The sequence below is a fragment of the Patiria miniata genome, unplaced genomic scaffold (genome assembly GCF_015706575.1).
Source record: "Patiria miniata isolate m_02_andy unplaced genomic scaffold, ASM1570657v1 HiC_scaffold_22, whole genome shotgun sequence".
NCBI classification, from domain to species: domain Eukaryota; kingdom Metazoa; phylum Echinodermata; class Asteroidea; order Valvatida; family Asterinidae; genus Patiria; species Patiria miniata.
Genome location: NW_024037061.1, coordinates 7,418,626 through 7,441,147, shown reverse-complemented (window position 1 = coordinate 7,441,147; position 22,522 = coordinate 7,418,626). Strand labels below are relative to the sequence as shown.

The 22,522-nt window shown below is 39.0% G+C and overlaps 1 protein-coding gene across 2 annotated transcripts in view; it reads right to left on the bottom strand.

The window, feature by feature from the left end:
* LOC119730537 (nitric oxide synthase, brain-like) overlaps positions 1 to 21,688 on the bottom strand; it is a 54,026-nt gene extending 32,338 nt beyond the window's left edge. For both annotated transcript variants that reach the window (XM_038203509.1, XM_038203510.1), the window contains exon 1: positions 21,457 to 21,688. The gene's annotated coding sequence lies outside the window, so the exon portion shown is untranslated. The remainder of the gene's footprint in view (positions 1 to 21,456) is intronic.
* Positions 21,689 to 22,522: the final 834 nt, after the last annotated feature.

Genomic DNA, 22,522 nt, shown 5'->3' with positions numbered 1-22,522 from the left:
GCTTATGCACCCTTCATGTCAATGAGATGGACGAAGTGTGGGAGCCTAAGCGTTGATTTGAAACCTCAGTTTTATACCAGGTTCGGCTCTACTAAATGGTTAATGACTTGTATGTGGGACTTAGCTACGAAATGGTCTGCCCCAAGAATATGAAGCCAGGTATTTAGAGTACTGCCATTCGGTTTGGGCATTCGATTCTGAGATGAAGTTGAACCGAAACGAAACCGAGATTTCGTAAACGAAAACTAGCAATTCTGAAGTATTGGGCTCTGCTTTTTCAATTGAACCTCCGACAGGTCTTGCGGCGCGGAGAGAAGACTTTCCTCCAAAGACCACCTAGCCGTCTTCACTAAATCGTAGTCTTAATCCCCAGCCGTCTGTTCCGCCCTCGGCGGTTATGAGCCCCATGTAGACACTGCGCAGCCATTGGCATTAAGCAGTCACTTTTCACCGACTTGTTCGCGAATTATCTTCTAGTCTAGACATCACTGAGAGATGTAAACGGCTGGTTCGCACAATATGCCCCTCGGATTACACAAAAGTCTAGATTGTTTAAACATGTGGCTCTGCCATTTTAGTATGCGGTGTTTGAAGTTTTAGTATGCGGTGTTTGAAGTAAAATTGTTCACCGAATGCCCGAAACCATTCTTTTCCCTCTGGTTCATTAACCAATTTCCAATCTGATTTTAAAGTTGTTTATACTTAAGATCCAATCCGTTAGAGGAGTCAAATGGCAAAGACCGTTTGAACGAATCCGCATTTTGATCTAGGATTAATCCCGTCGATTCCCGTGATTTCTCTAGAGATTTCAGTCATTTTGAAGTGCCTCGGAGCGGTCGAAAATTTCATATTGAAATTCAGAATTACTGAATTAATATTTGCAACCTCCTGGGACCTAAGCCGTCAGCTGTGATTTCATTTCAAAGGCTAGGATTTCTAGAAATATAGCCCTGGGAATTTGGCCAATCCATCTGCCACGCGAAATTTTTAAACAAATCAACAAAACGTACAAACGAAAAATCGACAGTTTATTTAACTGACATTTTCCCGAAAACCGAGCGGGATATACCCATGAAACATCCATTGAAAACAGTTCCGCACCCACCAAAAAAAAAAAAAAAAAAAGTAGAAATCAAATCTTAATTCGCCCGAGGTGATGGGCCTACAGTACATTTCCTGGCAAATTGAGACGCGAAGATCACTTTACTTTTGATTTCCAAGACTCTAATATTAATGTTTCAATTTTTTGTTAACCTTTTGTCTAAGGAAACTAAGGGTGCTGGATTTTGACCGCAAAACTTCTTAATCACAATAGGTGATTGTTTTGTCGACCTCTCAACTACAGGCTACCCCACCTATGGAAACAAGAAAAGGTCAGTGCGCCTTGAGAAGAAATCTTTGTCGCATGCAGGCAGCTTGAAGCTAAGAAAACTCCTCGATCATTGAAGAGATGAAACAAGATAAGACATCGTAAGCCAAGGGTCCCATTCAACAACCTGCCTTGAATATCATGCGTGGGCCGCACCCTTTCAATGTTGTGGTTTTGGCTTGTGCTTCGGATCAACTTGGAGGAAGTCCAGAAACGATTATCTTTGAAACTAGAAACCTGGGAACACTCGTTAGCTTGACACACGCCCACCTAAATCTTAACACTAAAAAGCCGTGGTGTTAAATTGACACTGTCTGGTGTATATCTAAGACAACTAGTGCAACAGGAATGTAACTGTCTTCTTTAATAGTAATTGTAATGATTTGCTTGAGTACTTTTTAATTAACACCCGCTGCAAGAAAGAGCCTCAAGGAAGAGCTGGTCGAATTGGTAACAACTTTTACTGTTAAAACTTTTTTTTCCCGTCAAACAAAGTGCAAAATATGTGGTGCAAAATTAATTTTCCATCCAGTTGTTCGAATGTTTAGAGATGGCCAATAGTTGTTTCTTAAAATGAACGAACATTTTGGGAATTCAGCTTCTTCAATTTTTTGTTGCCTGCGGTTCTTTTTAACGTAGGCCTATTGTCACAAACCGCAATCGATAAAAAAAAACACCAAACATTCGATTCGTAAAACGACCGGGGATTTTAAACATTAATTTTGATACGTTACTTACCTAGTTCTTGTAGAATTTCTGAATAACTTTCCACAGAGCAAAAAAATCAAAGCAAGATTGTTGCAGATCGATCCAATCGTTCTCGGTTGACAGTCGGGATTCAGCTCAACTCAAACCGGCAAGCCACCAACCCGAAGCAGGAGTAAACGGCAATCACTAGACGGAGTCCCAAGAACGGAGCGATCGCCCAGCCAGAGTCTAGACATTAAACAGTCCTGCGCCAAAAGCGTGCGTGCAATCAGCGACCCAGCGCTCCTCACGTCCCGAACGCTGATGCTCAAATAATAATAAAACAGACTCGTGTAATAAACATACATCAGAGCCACACAGGTAAGGAAAAAAATCCGGCCGAGTATGAGCAAGTAAAGAAAGAGAAAAAAGCTTCCCTGAATATTAAAAAACCTGGGAGTTTGTGATCATTGCTCGAGGCGTGTGTCGGCACAAATCTCCCAGCTCACTCGCGTCTCTGTCAAAAGTCGCCAGCGTTCATGACGAATCAAAGCAAGGACTCACATCCTACGGATTTTTTCCTCCTTTTTTTCCCCCGTCGGACCAGATATGAGACTTTTTGTTTGACTGTGGTAGTGGTTCGGAAGGCGGTTGATAAGATATTGCCTTCAAACCACAGCTCAAGCAAACCGCCAGTTTTTTTGGTTAATAGATTTAGACAAGCTGCTTGCGGGCAAGCTGATGTTGTAAATCGATTTCTGAGCAGACTCTGACCAGGAGCAAATCGCTCCCCATTTATTTATTATTTTTGTGGAGGAAACTGCTTGTTTTGATTATGCGCTGAAGAAGCTTTACTACAGATAGTTGAGGTTCTTCCCATTTTATTATCAAGAAGACAATATGCCAACATCCAATCAATTAGCCTTTAGTTGAAAGCATTATTACAGAAAACAATGAGCCCCAAAAGGAGTAATTATGCAGCCGACTGTGCATACCTAATTCATAATTCTAGCGACATAGATTAACGAAAATTTCTATAGCATACAGAAACCTTAATATTTGACTATTCCGCTATAAAAAAAAACCCAATTATTTCAGTACTTTTTCAGGGCAATAGATCCAATTATGGTGACTGTCTTTTTCGAACCAGATATCAGGGGAAAACACGAAGGGAGACAGTTTTATTGATTTTCCTGGAACGTTGGCCTCGTATTTCAATTCGAATTCTTCGTCTCACCATCTACTCGTTCCCTTTCTTGGTTCCAGGAACGAAACATCCGTTTATTGAAAGCCCCAAGGATCTCTTTATAACGAATAACAAAGACACCACAGGGCTAGCGTCAAAGATGGTTTATTTGGAAATTAGACTTGATTTCAGAGTTTGGTGTCCTTTGGTAGACTTTTATAGCAACCAACAATGATTTTTTTCCTCTTAAAGACATGCCAGGCAGATTTCCCAGTCGAAATTAGATTTGTAATAATTGACCCTGCAATGCTATCGTTCGCAGTTGTAGTGAAGTCCACAATCACCAGACTGGTGAAATCGCAAGTCAATCAGAAGTGACGTCACAAAGACAGTTCGCAAGTTATTTGGGATGAGCAATGACAAATGAATGCCTTTGTAATGGTGCAAATGAAGAGATTGTCGTTTGACTTGAGACAGTGTGATTTGTGGCGGACTTGTGATTGACTTGTGAGAACTGCCACAATATTGTGGATAATTGCCTTATGATCTCAAGAGTCTTCAAGTTTTGCGAACTCTTAAAGCTTCCTGAACCAACTTTCATGACACGGTACATGATTGGCATCCCATTCCCCACTTCTCAATAGCAAAGATCATGAGGCATCATAGGAAGGAGCACCTTTTCCCGATTCTTATCCATCTCTCCTCCTTAAAATCTGACAGGTGATTTTGTCATTTCATGTTCGGGCCGTCCAAGGCTAGCAACCAGACAATGCTACGGATTACACCTGCCGATGTACTGATTGCTATTCCACCCTTGGCACTTCAATGGCTTTCTGGAGCCCACCAAGGGAAGATCAAGCCAAATCCGGAAGGAAATTGGCAAGTATTACACCTTAAATGTTTACACTGTCTTACAATCTGATGCTACTCTCTTCAGTGCGAAGTGAGGAAAAGTTCTCAGACCCTCACAATTTGGAGGTTTTACTCTGAAATTGTCTAAGGAGTCATTCCTTTTTACAGAAGTTCAACATGAAGTAGTTTGGATCTTGTTTTGCTAAGATCGTTATTGGATCCCTATCTGATGAAAGTTTCTACGGAAACGAAGGAATTACCATTGAAATGGATTCCTTGTCTTATACAGCTGGCAGTGATACGGTATGTTTTATCAAAAGCGGCTGGTGACATTAACGCATAGTGTTGGTAAAGCACCGTCGTAATTATTTGTCTGGTCTAACTTGAGCACTGCATTCACAAAGCAAACAAGCCCAGGCAATCACTGCGCTTGCCTTAGGGGGAAGTCAGCACGTATGGCTCAGACAAAACTGATAAATTGTCTTTACTGCGACTTTCAATCCGCACGCAAACTTCACCTAAATCCTTCTCCATCATTTTCGCAATTTTTTCAATCACTACGTGCCGAAGCATTCAAGTCAAGCATTCCGAACACGGTAAAAAAAAACAGGCAATCTGGAACAATCAAACCAGGTCTAATAATCCAATTATATAAATGGGATGTTGGTTTTTCGAGAAAGTCGTTACTGTCAGTCCGCGCACGCAGACAAAGTAGGGAATTTTGGGTTAATGCGGTATAATGATGGATAAGCTCATTAGAAATTATAGATTGGTCTGGATTTTGACATCAACTACAAGACAATTTTGTCATAATTTGTCACTCCTTTTGAGTGACAAATTATACCTATGTAATTGGTACAAACATTGGTCACAGCAAAAAGTGTCGTGTTGAATTAACACTTTTTGGTAAACAAAGATCTTGACAGACGGGGTGCAATTCAGGGGCGGAGACAGGATTGGCCCAAAAGGGGGTTTTGCTGTCGGGGGGGGGGGGAGGTAAGCAGGCACGTGCTATTTTGTCTGCAAGATTTTCCTTTTTTTGCAGCACAAGGGAAGTCTTAAAGCCTCTAACTCCCGCAGATCCGTTTTAAATACACGTCATGTTAATTTGAAACTGCGGGGTTATTTGGTGTACTGAAAATGTATAGAATGGGAACTATCTGTACATGTATGTCAAAACATGAAGTCAAGCTTAAACTGGATTGAAAAATTTCTTGACTGTGTTCAGGGAAAATAAGTAGCTACGACAAAACAGAAATTGTAACAAACGGGTGATGGTCTCTGCAAGCCAACATTAAGATCCAATCAAGCAGACAATGTCAATTACTAATCAACATTCTCTAATGTTGAGCAAAATGAAATTTACCGGAAACAATCCACATTGGTAACCGGGGAAACCCAAGCTGCATAAATACCTTTCGAGATGAAAACCACTTAATATCAAAAAGAAGATAAATGCATTACATTTTAAAATGGCATGGTTAGTAACAAGGGTTTGCAAATGGCTTTCTATTTGTTTTTGATCTTCGTTCGAATAAATTCAATGCATGATTGGTTTATAGAATTTATCCAATAAACAGCCGTCGTATGGTTCACCACTTCAAGCCTTTCTCAAACAATTTACCTTGACAACTCGCGCGTAAAAATACCCGCCGATAATTCATTTATCTCCCGTTGTGCAAGTGATTTTAATTAAAAAGCTGATTGTCATAATTTATCGTTATTAAGACGGCGAGGGACAACTGTGTCACTGTAATGATATGATTGTGCAATGGGTAGCTTTTCATAAAACACTAATAAGTCGATGAACCTTTAATTAAACTATATTGTTTGAGCTGATCCAATGGCAATATTATGGAGAAAATCATTTCCAAGTGGGGGGGGGGGACAAATTCATTAGTCTCTGTGTCTCTCACTTTGGACCTTCACAACAATTCTCAACAATTAATCTGGCAAATTGAAGGAAAATAAAACACTGCCATTAGTGACAGAAACAAATACACAATGTATGGAGGAATAGCAGCAGACATATTTTTTTTGTTGGAGAATTGACAGTATAAAATGATTGGAATTTAATTTTATCTTTTTACAAAACTGGAGAAGTAGGTTCTGGTTTCGCTGTATTATTTTTATTTGTGCCAGCATTTTTTTGAGAATCTGTCTGGATTATCACCTTTGTCCTGTGCATCACACATTAAAATAATAGTTGCCTCACGTATTAGGTTTATTCGCATTTATTTATTGATTTATTTATGTATTATTTTGTATAATTTCAACTCATATTTTATAAGGTTGGCCTTTCAAGACTTGCCGTCGATTATTACGGGCGCTTACAGCTTCAATTTCACAAGATATATTACCAAAAATAATAAAAGTTAACTATAAAATGTATAAAATCTATAAACTTAAATTACGAATTTAATAGCAGAATTTTAGAGTTTTTAATTTTAATTTTGAAAACAAATAAAAATAAAAAAACAAGTTTATCAAATGACAATTTAGAGCCAAAAGTCTCAAACTTAAACTACTTTTTTAAAGAAAAAGTTTTAACATCATATAAACTACAAACTTAAAAAAAGAATTTTGTCAAATTTATTCACGTGCTATTACAATCCTGTAATTGTTTTCTGTAATTAATTGGAGAAGATGAAATCAGATGTCAGAAAACACTACATGTGGTTTATCAAAACTGATGCAGCAACGAGAGTGTAAAAACGAAACAGAAGAAACTCTTAAGTAAACAAAATCTAATACACAAGTCGTAGATTGAAATAATAGTTGGACGTCATGGTTATTACTTGGATGTTATCACAATAATCAGACTTAAATGTCTTACAACCACACGAAGAAATGTCACCTCTTCAACAAACAATCGACGGCATGAAGTCAAAAGATTGTTTATCAGAGAGAAAAACATTCAGGACATTTCACGAAAATCACCTGGGACCAAAATCAGACGTCATTCATCGCAAAACAACACTCGGCATTCATAAAAACTGTCTATTCTTTTGAAAATGAAATGATAGAAAAAGACGTAATTTGCGAGTTCAAACATCGAAAACATTGCAGTTAGAATCCACAACTCCTGAATGACGAATCTAGTCTGTAGAAAAGATCACAGCGTGTGACGTCATCAGTATTGATGGGTATTAGTTGTCATGTGATACCGAGTCTGCGCATTAGCGTGTTGACAATAATAGCCCCGTCGGCCCACGCAAATACAGACGCGGGATTTCGTCACAGTGATCCCCACTCCCCCAAGATTTCACATTGTCACAAAGGTCGTGACATCAAAACTGAAATTTGGGATTGAGAAAACAGACCTTCAATTGATATGTCTTTTTCCTACATTTCTTTTGACCTGTAGTACAACCTTTGGATTTGCTCAATGCTAGAGTGAAACTAATCTAATTGTTTTTGCTCTTCAACAGATATTAGGGCCTACTATCTTTAAAGCCAGCAAAGGGAAATTAAAACTCTAGTTTGGGTAGCAACAGCTAGGAACAAGTTTGAGAATAAAAATAAAACTATTGTCAGATTTTTACCAGCAAGGACAAATACATAATTAATTAAGTAAAAAGCTTTGTCCTGCTAAAACTACAAACAAACTAATTTACCCCCTTTACAAATGTGAGGACAGAAAAGCCACGCGATTTAAATGGATCCCAGCTACGTCATTTATACTTCCGAATAAACATTAACACACCAGCAAATAAGAAATTAACAATATAAAATAAAACTTCATAAAAAATATTATTCACGTTTGTCAGTTTTTTTTTACCTTTTGATGTCCGACATAAACACCTGTTTATACCGGAAGCCAAATCCTAAATGTCAGAGGATTTTGCTGTCCACCTGTATTTCATGAACCCTCTATTCATCACATAGTTCGCCAAAAGATTATTTTCAATTTTGACAAACTAAACCCAATTGAATGTTAAGCGAACCCTAACATTTCCATTAGCAGTATGACCGGATCCAAACCCAAAAGGTTTCAACCCTTATTGTGAATTGTTGAAATGACCAAAGTCAATTGTCAAAAATCGGGGCTCAACCTTCTCAAGTTGACCCATGCTTTCACCTTCAATCGGCCTGCGATCTTTCGATTACCGTGGTAACGAAAGCCCAATATTCAAAATATAGCAAACCTCACCCATTGTCCGTAATCCATAAGTCACCTCCCCGTTACCATGACAACCAGGACGACCAGAATAAAGGTCAGTTTGACCCTTGATCGCCCTAGCAACACGTCAAACTCCGGAACAATCCCGTTTTCCTTTTTTTTCATACAATTTTTGGCCACATTTCGTGATGAAATGAATTCCCCATTTACAGCGTCCATTACCCGTTCATTGTCATTTCGCACTCGGTGTGCCTTAGCGAGCTATTTTCGGAATCTTATTCACAAATCGCTATTAAGATACTTTAAATATAGAAATCGTAAAACCGCAGACGCGGGATCATTTTACGCGTTGTGTTTCTGAGTCGACATTGCTGTGTGATTTCACGTGACCTTTCAATACCGAAACCATCTTTAATTTATATTTTGTTAATTAAAATAAAAGAAGTTGTCTGGGCCATGCTTTTCAGACACAAGCTTACATGCACATGATAGTTCTGGAGTTTTACTCGACATGACAAAGTCATAGAAACAGTTGAACACAATTGGAAACTTCATTGTTGCAGTACGTAATCGGCAAGTCGTAGTTGCCATTAAAACAATCAAATAAACCTAAGAACCGAACAAACAACCCAACACACACACAATTCCTTTTATTCCCTGATGTCCGTTTACAGGTATGGGAATCTTTTGGGGTTTTTTTCTAAAAAAAAAAAAGATTCGGTCAACAACAGGTCATTTTGTTTATTCACCCTTGTTTAGTCAATAACCATCGCTTGTGTGCTTTAATGGCTCAAAACAAAATCTTTAGTTGAGATTTAAAAAAAAATGTAATAATCTATTTCACCGAAAATAGGGTTTCTTTTCAACGCACAAAGGAGTTATTTCGGTTTAGAAATGAAATGAAAGTCGAGACACGTATCTGAGTCATCGACAACCGAAGTTTGCAGCTGCAAATTTTGCATGGATACCAGTTTACTGTGTGAGTACATTTTTCACAGATTTACTTAAAGTGATCAACAATCACAATTTTGTGCACATGCCGGTGACAGGGAGTATCTCTGCGCATGCGTGTCATAATTAGCATCTGAACAACGTCACAGAAAAAGGTTCTCAGAATCTTATGTCAGTGCTAAAATCGGTACCTCCCGGCGTTACCATTAACGTGCACTGAATTCTTTACAAGGTGATTAAAAATGATCGAAAAAAAATCATTTATCCACGAAGGAATGTCTCTAATTATTGCCAAATTAGAAAAGTACACATAGGCCTAGTCCCATGGATCGAATAATGTAAGTTGCATTGGGGGGGGGGGGGGATAACTTATAAACTGAATTAAAGAGTTGACAGAGGAGACATCATTGTTTGATTAAGCCTGCATTCATCGTTTGATTGGTTGTAAAGTACAACCTGATGTATGTTTAGTTCGTGTTAGGACGGACACGTATCTTTAATTATTAGTCGCGTCGACTCGGCTAAACTGTCAAGGTGAAATAATTAAAGCACACGAGCCCATAATTGAGGATTTGAATCAATTTGTTTGAATGTGAAGTGGTTTATGTATGTTTCCTTGTCCTTGGCGGGTTTACATAAAGTAATATGTTTTGAAGTAATGTTACGAATGAGGGGGGGGGGACACGTATCATGGATAAGGTATTGGTTTTATTTCTAACCTTTTAGTTTTTCAAAAAAACCACAAAGGGAATCTGACTAGGTTCATTATAAAAAAAATCAAAGTTGAACAAAAAATTGAGTGGAGCGGGTTCTGAACAGGCGACCTCCGGATTGCAGTTCCAGTGCTCTACCAACTGAGCTATCCAACCCTATGTTGGCGGTTCCCCATTTGGTCAATGTCTCTGTTCAAGGAACGCTAGTATCTTTCGATAGTCTCTGGTGTGTCTCCTGTGATAGAGTTTTCAGCCAGGGAGATATTTTTATTTTAATACGTTTTGTGTACTCAGTGCTCCCTGTGCTGTCCTGTCAGGGTTGTAGTCGCGTCAATCACAGGTCCGTTCACAAATCCAGTCACAAGAAACAATGGATGACAATAAACAAAGGAATGCCTCTGTCAAAGCTTATTTGAATAGCTTGTGAGTTGAATTGGGACTGGAGGACTTGTGATGGACTTACAGGGACTTGTGATGGACTCGACTACATCCCTGTTTCCTATTCCCAAAATACGGCTAGATAAGCTAAGAGACAGTTGGAGATTAATGCGTTTTGTAATAACTTTTGTTTGTGTGCTTTGTTTGAGAATTTGAAGCAAAGCAATTTAAAGCAACCCAAAAGAAAACTGCAACGATCACATCCACGATTTCCAGCCGTCGTATGGAGTCTAGGCTTAGCTGTCCACACAATGGGCGCCCACGCACGGTCGTCTGTAGGTTAAGCTAACCTTTTCAAGCCCACAGAAATTACCATCTCGTTAAAGCCACAAGTCGTCCAAACAAAGTCTTGAATGACGGGGAAACCCTACCCTAAAGGCTACCAGGTTGCAATGGTTACCCACAAAATGTCAGCTTTTTGGGATGCACTTAAAAATAAACATCACTCACTCCTTTGAGGTTAGAGATTGGCTTCGGTGGATCGTGTTTGACTATTGAGGGCCGGTGTCTTTGAAAAATATATCCTCCTTGTAAATACATAAAACACTTTGATTCGTAAATCTATATCGACCACATTTCGTCCGTGATTTCAACTTTGATCGAAAGGGAGGTCTGGTTATACGGCCACGCTGGGCTACTTGAATAGTTATTACGTAATATATAGCTTAGCGTAGTTCAAATAACGACGCCAAAAAGTCTGTCATTTCCAAGTGCTCCGGTTTAGTTCTAGTGTGACAATTCCGTGCCCAACACCAAATAAGATCCAAAAAAAAAAAAAAATACTGGTTTGATATCGTGTGCAAATATTCCATTGCAATTCGCTGACATTGAAACAAGACAAACCTAGTAAAGCTGATCTCAGACAGCACACAATTAGAATAAGCTGCAGTGGTAACAAAATGGTGGAGGACAAACTTTCGCGGTTCGCGGTTATTGGCCCACACGCGTGCACACACACACACACTGAAGTTTGTATCCTTGGAAATTCCTAGTTTTTGAGTAAAATCCATATATCTATTTCATGAAAACCTTGTGGAGACGTATTCATATAAAGAAATTGCACTGTGGAGACGTATACAATCTTTTGTTGCATATTGTACACATGTCTCCAGAGGGCACAGTGTATCAGATCACAATCATGTACATGAACCAAGCTGTCAGACGAATGTACATGTCCATGTGGTGGAGGTGCTATACCACATACATGGGTATAGGAAAGGCAAGTTTGTCCCAGACCAGTGTTAGTCACAAGTCAGTTACATAGGTAACCAGTCTAAGTCAAAAATGACAGTCAGTCCGGGGGGGGGGGCAACGAAGACACTATAGGCTGGCCCTCTGGGACCAGCAAAAACGGTAACACGCAAAGAAATACAATACTGATTGACCAGAGTTTGCAACATTAGTCTCGCTTTGAACCCAACCGGATCCATATCATTTCCTTTCGTTCGTGGTCCATGGCCTGCAAGACTAAGGTCACGTCCGAATCTCTTGTCTTGAGCTTCAGGTCCTCCCCATTACTTAATGCATGGATACATGCTGACAATAGTCGTAGCCGTAGCTCTGGACATACTCTGGACACGTCCTAAGTCACATGGGACTTAAATGCCCTCTTTGTAAATTATTTGTGGTCACGTCATTCGGATGGGACGTTAAGTCCTACGTCCCTGCACTGTATCAGTGCAAGTTAAAGAACCTTGAAAACGTATCTTGAAGATCAAGGATTCGGATTTGCTTTTCTGGCCGAATTTTTGATGCGTCGAAGCGCAGTTTATGGTATTCATAAAGAATGTGTGCACTATGAATGATTATTCAATACTACATTATACTAAATCTCACAGATTGACGAATTTTAAAACACTTCATGCACTATCATGCCCACTCTTAACCCTCCCCCCTCTTGATCATCACCCACACCACACTCCTTCGTTCCTTCATGCCCCATCCCCTCTCTCATACCTTTTGATCTCCCCCTTCTCCCTTGGTCCTTAATCCCTAGTTTGTGTTTCTCCTTCCACCCCTGCACGCTTGTGTGTCCCCTACATGTTTGTTTCATGTACCGCTGTCATTGGCCTCTGAAGTAGGTCTCATTAAGACCGAAACGCCAGCTAATTTTGTTGATTTGTATATTTTAGGTCGATCCAGTTAGCGAGCAGTTTGCAGCAGTTTAATGCATTTTCTTGAATTCTAATACATGTAGCATGAAACTATATGCTAGTGGGGTTTGCGGTAACATCATGTGGAAGAATCTCTTTTGAGAAGATGTTTGGTTCTGAAAAGAACCGGTTGATTGTGAAGTTCGACGTGTCGATCAGTATGCTCTGATCGTCTTCAGGAGAAAACGTATATGGGTGATAAAAGTTATCAATTCGTGGAAAAGGTATGACTCTTTCCTGAATAAATTAGGATTTCTCAATGAAAACACAAAAAAACTCATTCCATTAAATGTTTCTTATTTTTGATGTATGAGTGCAACAACAGTAAGCAACATTTGTACAATGCGGCAAATCATTCATGATCAGGAACAAGCACGCAGGTGTTCCTTTAAACTAAAGATAAATGGCCAGAATGATTAGCCAAGTCTCATCTACATATTTCAACCAATTTCCATCCCATTTTCTTGCGCGATTCCTCAACGTTTCCCGATGATTCGAAATCGAGATAGTATTTCACGTCAAAGCTTGATTAGAAATAATCGGAGCAAAAGGGTACAGCATGCTCTTGTCAAACAAGTACATGTATAATAAATCCTGGAAAATTAAAAAAGAAAATGTCTCTGGAGGATTAAAAGAAGCCCAAGTTATATTATTCTGATATATTTCCATATCTGGGATAAATGTCGATTTATTTTCTGCGGCAGCTGGGCTGCAGGGGATCGATTTTAATACTGTGAAGGTGTTGATTCTGACGTTGCGTTTGCTGCCATCATCGGGTTGCAGTGAAGGGCAGAGATCCACTTGTCATGGTTAATTAAGGTATCTGCCAAGAGCATTTTGTATGGTCTTACCTAAGCTTACCACGACCAACATATCAGTGATGGAAACAAAGCCAGATATTATGATGAAGTTTGAAGGATTCCTTTCAAATTTGGATTTTCGCTGGTCCCAGAGGGCCAGCTTAGTGTCTTTACATACCTATCTCACTGACCGACTCACTGACTGACTCAATGACTGTTGCTTGTGAGTCGGGCAGTGCTTTCATATAGGATGACCCGTTACGTCAATGAATGGGCTAAATTCGTTTCATTGTGTGGACCAGATACATGAAAAGACTTCCAATGAATAGCCTGTCTGAATCAGTTGAATGGAATTGTGTGCACTCTGCCGTTCATACATAATTGGAACACTTCGTTAATCGTTCTATTGTTGAAAAAGGGTGATATGGGGGAGAATTATTCCTTTGTTGATATGACAGTGTATTTTTTGGCGTCGATAACCTGTTAGGAATAAAATACGTTATATTCACGGGTAAAAAAAAGATGAATTTTACAAAGATACAAAATTAACGTCTACATGCACAATTATACAGAAACAATTATCCAGAAACAAACATATTTAAAACAACTTCAATGTATGATTGGGGAGAAAACACGGTTGAAAATTGTACCAAAGTGTCCCTTTAATTGAATTTGTTTACTACCGTTGAACTGCGTTACAACTTTTTACTGATCTGTTTCCGATAAACAGCTTCGAAAATTTGTTTCCAACCAAACCCCTTAAGTCAACTTCGGATTTTACGAAAACACGAGGATTTAAGACCCAGCAGCGCTACACAATTGGTTTTCTTCCTTTGAATCATTACGAACTATGATCTGGAGAGCTGGCATTGTGATCGAGAAGATGCCTTTTTTCCTGTCTGGAAGCACCTCAGGCATCGGTTACTCTCTGCCTCCTCATGGCATTATCCCTTATCCAGTAATTGGCACGGTCTCTGATCTCCAGTATCAACGGTATATTCACTCTCTACCTTTTGAGAAAGATGTAAAACGATCTCTCGAAGGAGTTATGCTCCTTGTACAGCGCCAACAAAGACCGGTGAAGACGTTACAAAGACACATTCAAACGGAACCTTTGGAGTTCCGGTGGAGCGGAGATGAACTTACTTGAGATTAAAAGGGTTTGTCTTTTATCTCAACAGGCAAGGCACCAGTTGATGAGCCGCGACATTCAACTGTAATTATCAAGGGGCGTTTTTATCAAATTGTCTCTTTGTTGTTGGTATTTTTTTAATAAAAGATGTGCGTTTATCAAGTTGGGAGTGACATTTAATCATTGATATGAAAGACACAATCATGTTTTAGCTGTCTCAGTCCAGAAGATGGTAATGGGGGGAGGCTAGAGCCTAGATACCGATCAAGTTTCACCGACATTCAGAAGTCAATAATGTTAATCGTGACACACCATTTCAAGCGGGACTTACGCTGGAAAGTCGCTCGGAGTATCAAATTCATACGCCCCGCAGTTTAATCGAGCAACTTGACCTTTCAGAAATCTTTAGAAATTATGAGAGAAAAACTGAGGGCGCCCCTTAAGTATTATTTGGGGTTCAACTGTACTTAGATTACTGCCTCTTTTTTCTTGCATTGATATCCTCTGACGCCAGGTCGACCTAATTTGAATATTTACGCGCGTCTGCGCTTACTTGCAAGACCGGCCAATCAGATTAAGGAAGGAAATTATCAACACGCACAACCAACCAATGCGATATCAGAAGCTGGGAGACCGTTGCTTGACCTCATTGTATTTGCAGGTCAGGTTACCATTCAAGTTAAACTACAGTCCCGAATAATAATGTATAGCCCTAGGTACGCTTTATTGTGATAATGTTTGTGGTTTTGTTTTACTCCAGAGCTACCACCATCATGTGGTCAATACGCCGGTGTCCCAAGAGTCTGCGGTGATCACGTGATTAGGCTCGTGTCGACACTTGATATCGGTATTAATCACCTATATAAACACTGTATTTTGCTGTTGATACGAATAACGTCGAAGCGACTTTGTATACGATTAGGTCTATATTCGCCAGGTTTGTCAAAATAATTAAAATACTGATTCGGTTCAGGAAAATCAGAATATGAAATTAATTTTAATTAAAATTTGGTGTAGTACAATTCCTAACCACGCGTATTTCATTGATATAATTAAACACATGTAGCATCATGTATGAACAAATATGAGATATGACAAATTATTATTACTGCATTGAAGTAATTTATTACGCACGTCCAAGACAGATTTTTATCTAACGGGCACACGTGAATAAAGACCGCGTGTAAAGCGAATCGTTCATGCGTAGTTTGATTATTAAAGAATGGAGTTCCGTTTTCCTGCCAACTGGTTTCCCGCTAAATACTGGCACTGAGGAACCGAGGGTGATGGACACCAGCACTGTTACTGTTCCGTCACCAGAGGCGAAGACACTTCCTCTTTTGTGCTTCCAACGATCAAAATTAATCAAGCTACACCCACTGGGGAATTTTTGTTTTCGCTTTGATCGGTCCTTGTATTGAAAATCTCAACACTGTAGTGCTGGTTAAAAGTAATTCAAGCCATTATACCCAAAATTTTAAGACAAGATTCAGATTTCAACAGATAAAAAAAGAGTCCAGTATTCCTGTGAAAATCGCGCCCAATATGAGACATTTGTTCCGTAATCCCAATGGAATTGTTTGAACGGAAAAGCTTCTGTCGTTGTCAAATGAACGTCCAATCGCAGGATAAATTAATATCGCTCCAAAAGTGATTGTCTTGAAAAGTGTGCGGTACGAATACATTTTTGTCAATTTGTTTCTCTATCAAGTCATGCAGTTTTCACCGATCAGCGAGCAACGAGCGCCCGATGTGGTTCATTTATTATGATCATTAGCAATTAAAATTTTGAAGGTAATTCCCAGGGCTTACCTTCAAAAGCAATTGAGATTAAATTGATAGAACTGAGCCCTTCAGAAGGTATGACAGCTCAGCAGACAATTAAAAATCCACTACAATTGACAGTGAGAATTTAATACAAAACAGCTTAAACAGTGGTATAATTAAATAAGTCACCTTTTGAGAATAATGAAATGTAATCTCGAGACTACTGTCGAAAATAATTACACCGAGTTCGACATTGTATATTACGCGCGCGATCGTTTGCTCGTACCGAATTACACCATTTCAATTTATGAGACAGTCGAAGCAAACATTTGGCAGATACATAAATAATATGCGAGATAACGTTTCAAAGTATCAAACAAGCGTAAATGTTTGGCGACGGGTAGAGGATAACTCGTTTAATTCAACTTGACTTTAAGACTAATTGTGAGGGCAAATTGCACAAGTAATTTGCAGAATATACTCTTCTTACATGCCTCATGGGGCCACGATAAATAATTCAGCCCCCCCCCCCTCGACAGATCTTGAAACTAGCTCTCGTTTCAAGTAATCGTAACCAAGAACCAAAAACAAGCAAGAATTGCAAGGATGGTCGAGCTAAACGTAGCTATTTTTTATGAAGCATTACCGCTAGCTTGATATTAAACCTTCCCAGGGCCCAAGATTTCTCTTTGCGATGATTCATGGGAGGCGAGGTTCAGGTATCAATTTGTACAGCGTCTTTCATCATGTACTCATCATCACCGATTTCTCCCAATTAGAAAGGCACCACTGCAAAAGGTCACTTGCTGGAAAGAAGGCTATAAATCTGCAGCCAAGGATCTCTTGGACTTTGAAGAAGGGTTATCGGAAGTGGAGGAAAGTGGGGAGAACATAAACACGGTGTGTGAATACAAGAGAGGTGTGAGAGCCATTAAAGGTAAATGACCCATGAACAAAGCCATCAGCACGCCAACAAACAACAAACCAACCCAAGAGAAAGAAAAAGCAAAGAGGAAGATCGACTTAGACCGGATAGTGTACAATTAAAACAGTGTTAAATTAACACCGAGGCAAAGATCTCAGTGTAGAATTAACATCAGGTAATTGTAATAATACACATGCGGTTCATTGAACCACAAACGGACATTGAAAGATGTGTTTGGTAACCATCTGATGGATTGAAAAGAATCTGACAGATAATCAGATGCACTTTCTAGAAGAAAATCGACGTATACGAAAACTACAATGCCACAAACTGAACTGTAAGATTAACACTGTAAAGTATAGGATTAACACTGTAAATTGTACGATTAACACTGTCCGGTATTAAACCATATATGTGCAAGCTATACCTCACAGCGTTAGTACTTGAGTTTTCGCAGCGCACCTAACAAAGTTCAGGATACCCTATTCCTGTACCAACTTGTTTCAGAAAAAGCTATTCAAATGCGTTTGATACACAAAGAATTGAACTTTCTAGAGTCTTTCAAATTTTATTTTTTTTATACAACAATGTGTGATCTCAAAGAAAAAACACACCCTGCAGGTTTATCGGGAAATGTACCAACACGAATCGTGTTTTTAAATATTTAGATTTGGAGGCAGTCTCGGCTTTCTTATTCCCAGCCTTGGATGGAAAGGAATTCACAACATGTCAAGAAATGGACGGCGAGAATTGCGGATTGGTTTGCTGGTATATCGACCAGAACAAATAAACACAAGAACGGTGGGTGACAAAGGTCGGTGATCAATGATTGACGTATTTCAAACAAATAGGTTACAGTCAAAAAAAATATACCATGAAGCCAGAAAGATATAACTCCCAATGCAAGGATTGTAAGTTCGCGCTGCCTTGTCTTTCAACTGAAAACGAAATTGGACTGTTTCGAAAAGACATGACAGACAATGTTTGTGTATTGACGATGGAAAAGAACGGAAAGTTATCACATGCATAACTTTAAGAATGTAAGGAACATTGACAACTGTTCTGTTTAAAAGATACTGAAGCGCAAAATGACAATCATGTCAAACGGGTATATGGGAGAAGTCATTAATGGAGGCAAGGTTTCTTAAATAACATTTAGGTATTTAGAATTCTGCATTGACAAGACTGAGCTCCAAAACTGGAGCCAGACTCTTCAAAACTGATGATGTTGCAACTCACCGAGAGATTAAAGGCTCAGACAACTGAGGAGGCTAACTGAACCGACCGCGGTCAACGATGTCTGCAGATCGCTTAAGACTTGTTGAAATTCATCCGAGATGCGAGATTATTCCCTAAATCTTGCCGAGGAAAGAAAGAATGAGGCTTCTACTGAAGATTAGAAAACGAAGGTAGATGCTCAGGTCCTTTTTGTGTGATTGTCTAATGGAATTAAATCAAACTACACTGTACCTTAAATGACTTGTCGCATTTAAATAATTTATTCAGCATATAATAAACTTTTGCGTGAAGCTTCAATTCACAGTGACGAGGCACAGACTACCACTTCAGATTTCCTCATAAAACAGATTTTAGTAATTCAAAAATGGGCTGGCAAGGCAAAATGAAGAAGAAATGTATGGATAGAAACTCAGATTTGTATGAGATATTGAGAACCTGAAGTGCAGGGGATTATAACCATCATGTGCATAGGCTACGAATATGAAATCATATGCTGGAAATTGGACTGGCACTTTTAAAGATTAACATGAAGGTAGATACGCAGACTGTCACTGTCTAACATTGAAGTTATTTCTCCTTAAAGATGTCTTTCTTTTTATTGATTCGGCGTCTGTGAAATACCGACCATAGGTGTGCAAGACGTTCATGATTTATTCCAGAGAAATTGTAAATAAATCAAGGTGTGTTGAGTTTACTGCTGTCCAGTGCCAAAGTTTTCGTAATAAATGAAGTGACGCTAATACAACCCAGAGTTAATATATCTTAAATCATGTACACATACGCTAAGGCCTCATCCTCCTCCAGTTTGACAAATTAACAAGACGAATTACAGCTATGTGGTTCGTTTCCAACTTAAAATAGTGGAACACGAGCGCAGATGTTCTGGAACTGCGATAAGTCGTTTTAAATTATGATACATTATGATAATTTGAGGCGGCAGAAAGGTTAGATCCACTCGTTAAGGAGCTGTGTTGATACCCGCCTGACACGAACTGTAATAACTCACTCCTGAAAGAATATCTGATGCCAACTCATAAACTATGAAATGGATACGAGATACAGTATATGACTTCACATAGCAAAGTTTGTATGGTCTGGAAACATTAATGGGCACAACAAATGGTGGGGACATTTAATTCCATCTTGGAGAACAATTTTAAGAAGTTTACTGACATGGTTTCGGCTGTTGAGGGTCAAAAGGAAATTGTATTTCCTTTAGTTTGGAAATAAAGCCATTTGGTTTCTTAATGATTCTTTGAAACTTGAAATATTAGCTTTACCGAATGGATGTATGTATCACATTACCAATTAATATAAGACAGAGTCAGCATAACTAGGTTTTATGGGGTTCGTATGCACATCGAGGCATTAGATATTACAGAGGGTCATAAAATTCACTGGTACTGTGTTTGTTAATCTGGGCGATGTTTTTACGACGTTGCGTAACAACTTTCCAACAAATTAGTTAGAACTGCGAAGTAGACATAATATTATATTTAAAAACTACTGGATTATTTGATTTTTTGACAAGAAAGATTGTTTACAACGACTGGAAATGCTTATATATTCATGAAAATTGGGAAACTTCCGATTGGTCGGGGCGTTTGTTATCCTGGAAGTCGAGTTCCTGCTCAATTTCGAGAAAATCTTGGCAACAAGCGGGAAATCGGATCGTGCTTTTTCTCCAGCAATATTTAGAGTGAAAACCGGATTGTCCGGTGTCTGTATATTTACCTAGCAGACCTTGGGGAGGTAGGAGTATCCCCGATACGGCGGGCCTAATCCAAACAAAGAATGCCTTCAGTGACTTAGAACGGTATCCCTTCCCTTATCCTTACAAAACTACACCGACTTTTACCCAGAAAAAAACAATTATTCCAAACTTGGTAATTGCCGGTTCAGTTCTCGGATTGTACCGCTCAAGTATCTCAGGCAAATTCGCCTGAAATTTCCAGTCTTTACAGACACAGGAAGCCTCGTCAAACGTCTATAAGGAATCATATTTCATAAAGATTTCTATGATAATTCAGAGGGATATATCGTTAAGAAAGAGGCACATTGTGAGATGAAGAGCGTTCGAGAGCATGGACGGTTGGGCGCCTCTATGCACAGTCAAATGGGTTTCATTTAAAACTCCGTATCGATGATATGTAACACAGTCGCGATGTTTGTTCATCGTTCAAACTCGAGTCTCTGTGCCGATAAGATTAAATTTCACACGGGCATTGTTCGTCTTCTTTTATGCCTGAAAAATTATGGCTTTGCACAATCGCGCGTATCTAATACCTTGGTTTTTTAATTTATGAGTAGGAACTCCGCGTGATAAATGTGGCAGTGCTACCACACTGTTGATACCAAGTTATTTTTATCTCTTCTTTGGTATGATAACTGCGTGCTTTCTTTACAGGCCGAACATTGCGTTTAAAAATCGATTTCGAATGCAAACATTTGACAAAGAGATACGACCTCTAGAAAAGACAGAAAGGTTGGAAAAGCCAAGCTGTATTTTAAAAATATATGAAAGTTATCTTTCATGACGTTGCAGACGATTCATGAAAGCGAAGTCGCTGTCATCGATAACAAAAATTGAGAAATAGTGTGGTTTCGAATCATTAAAATTATCTATAAGACAAATATAACAGACAAATCATGATAATTAATAACTATGAATAGTGATAATTTATTGTTCTGTCACAGTTATCTGAATCAATTTATATTTTGTGATAAAGTTACAAAAAGGTCATTAGGTCCAATATCATCCTTAATATGAAGTAAAACAAAAAACACTGAAGCAAACAAACAAACAAACCACCGAATCAAACTCGAAATAGACATTCTGATCTCAAACGATCTTAAGCAAATACAACATTTAAACGGTTCATTTTCAAAACAAATACCCCTAAGGATTTTTCCAAATAACCACATAATATTGCACATAAACTTGATCCACGCATCACATTCTGACGAAAATAATTGATGTCCAGTTGATGATTATTTATGGGCAATCACTAACCAGCCTCCTCAGATCAAACCGTGATTTCTTTGTAACCCAAAACCATTTACCTCTACCCTTTAAATACACACCATGTTAAAAAATAAGTTCTCCAAACTATTCACCTACCTGAAATGTTTCTAAATCCAGCTTTGTTGTTCTAAAACGGGCACAGATGATTCCACGAATTCACCAAAAGCGATTAAAGAACATCGGGGTTTGTTCCCCTCTACGGGATCGGGCTGCGCGCAACAGTTAGCTGATTCTCAATGCTAAGTTGGCGCGTTTTCAGCTCCAACGACAGACTACATCACTCTATGCAGACGACATCGAGGCATGGAGATCGTCATGCTAACAGACAACTTACATAGCAAACCCAACCAGCCACGACGTACGTGTTCAGTGAGCTGGGAGCCAGTCCCGTTGGTAACTTTTGGCACGGTCGGTGAGGGCGTTCTTCTTTACCCCGATCAATAATGTCCGAAACGAGAACAGCCTGTCACGTGACTGCGCTTGGTCATCGAGTGAAATAAGGTGGTATTAAAAAAAATACAATTTTCTAGATCCCCCTAGAAACTTAAAATGAGAATCGATCATTTTTGAGTGGCAACCTTGGAATGTCGAAGCTATTTAGGGAGTGAGTAGCCTTTACATCATGCTTAATTGTGTAGTTTAACTGAATTTGCCTGAAACATGCATCATGCATTTTAACCAACTTTTCCATCCATATTTTTGATTGCATTCAATCTATATCGAATCTTAAGACAGCTGTACTTTTTGTTGAAATTCATTTCCCCACTAACCCCTCGGCCTAATTTCGAAGTGATCTGAGATTTATTCACCTTTTTCTTCCGATTTTTTTTAATTTAAAATTTGGTGAGATATTTCTATCGGGTGAAGATCTTGTCGCCTCTGCGCTTAACCCGTGGTGGATCGGGGTGCAGATCCACGGAGCACGGGCGTGAAAATATCGGGGAAATTGCCCCGGACGATCAGCGGGTTAGCAGGCTGGCCAATTATGAATGATCGCTTAAGAGATGGAGAGTGTCTGGAAGACATGCACGAATTCTTTAAGTGGTTTAACCAATAAGCAAGACTCGCCGATAGTTTAATAAAAACGGCTCTCTGTGATTAACTGTCAATTAATAAAAATTGAAATATGTTTGTAATCAATCAATATATCAGGGCTGCAATT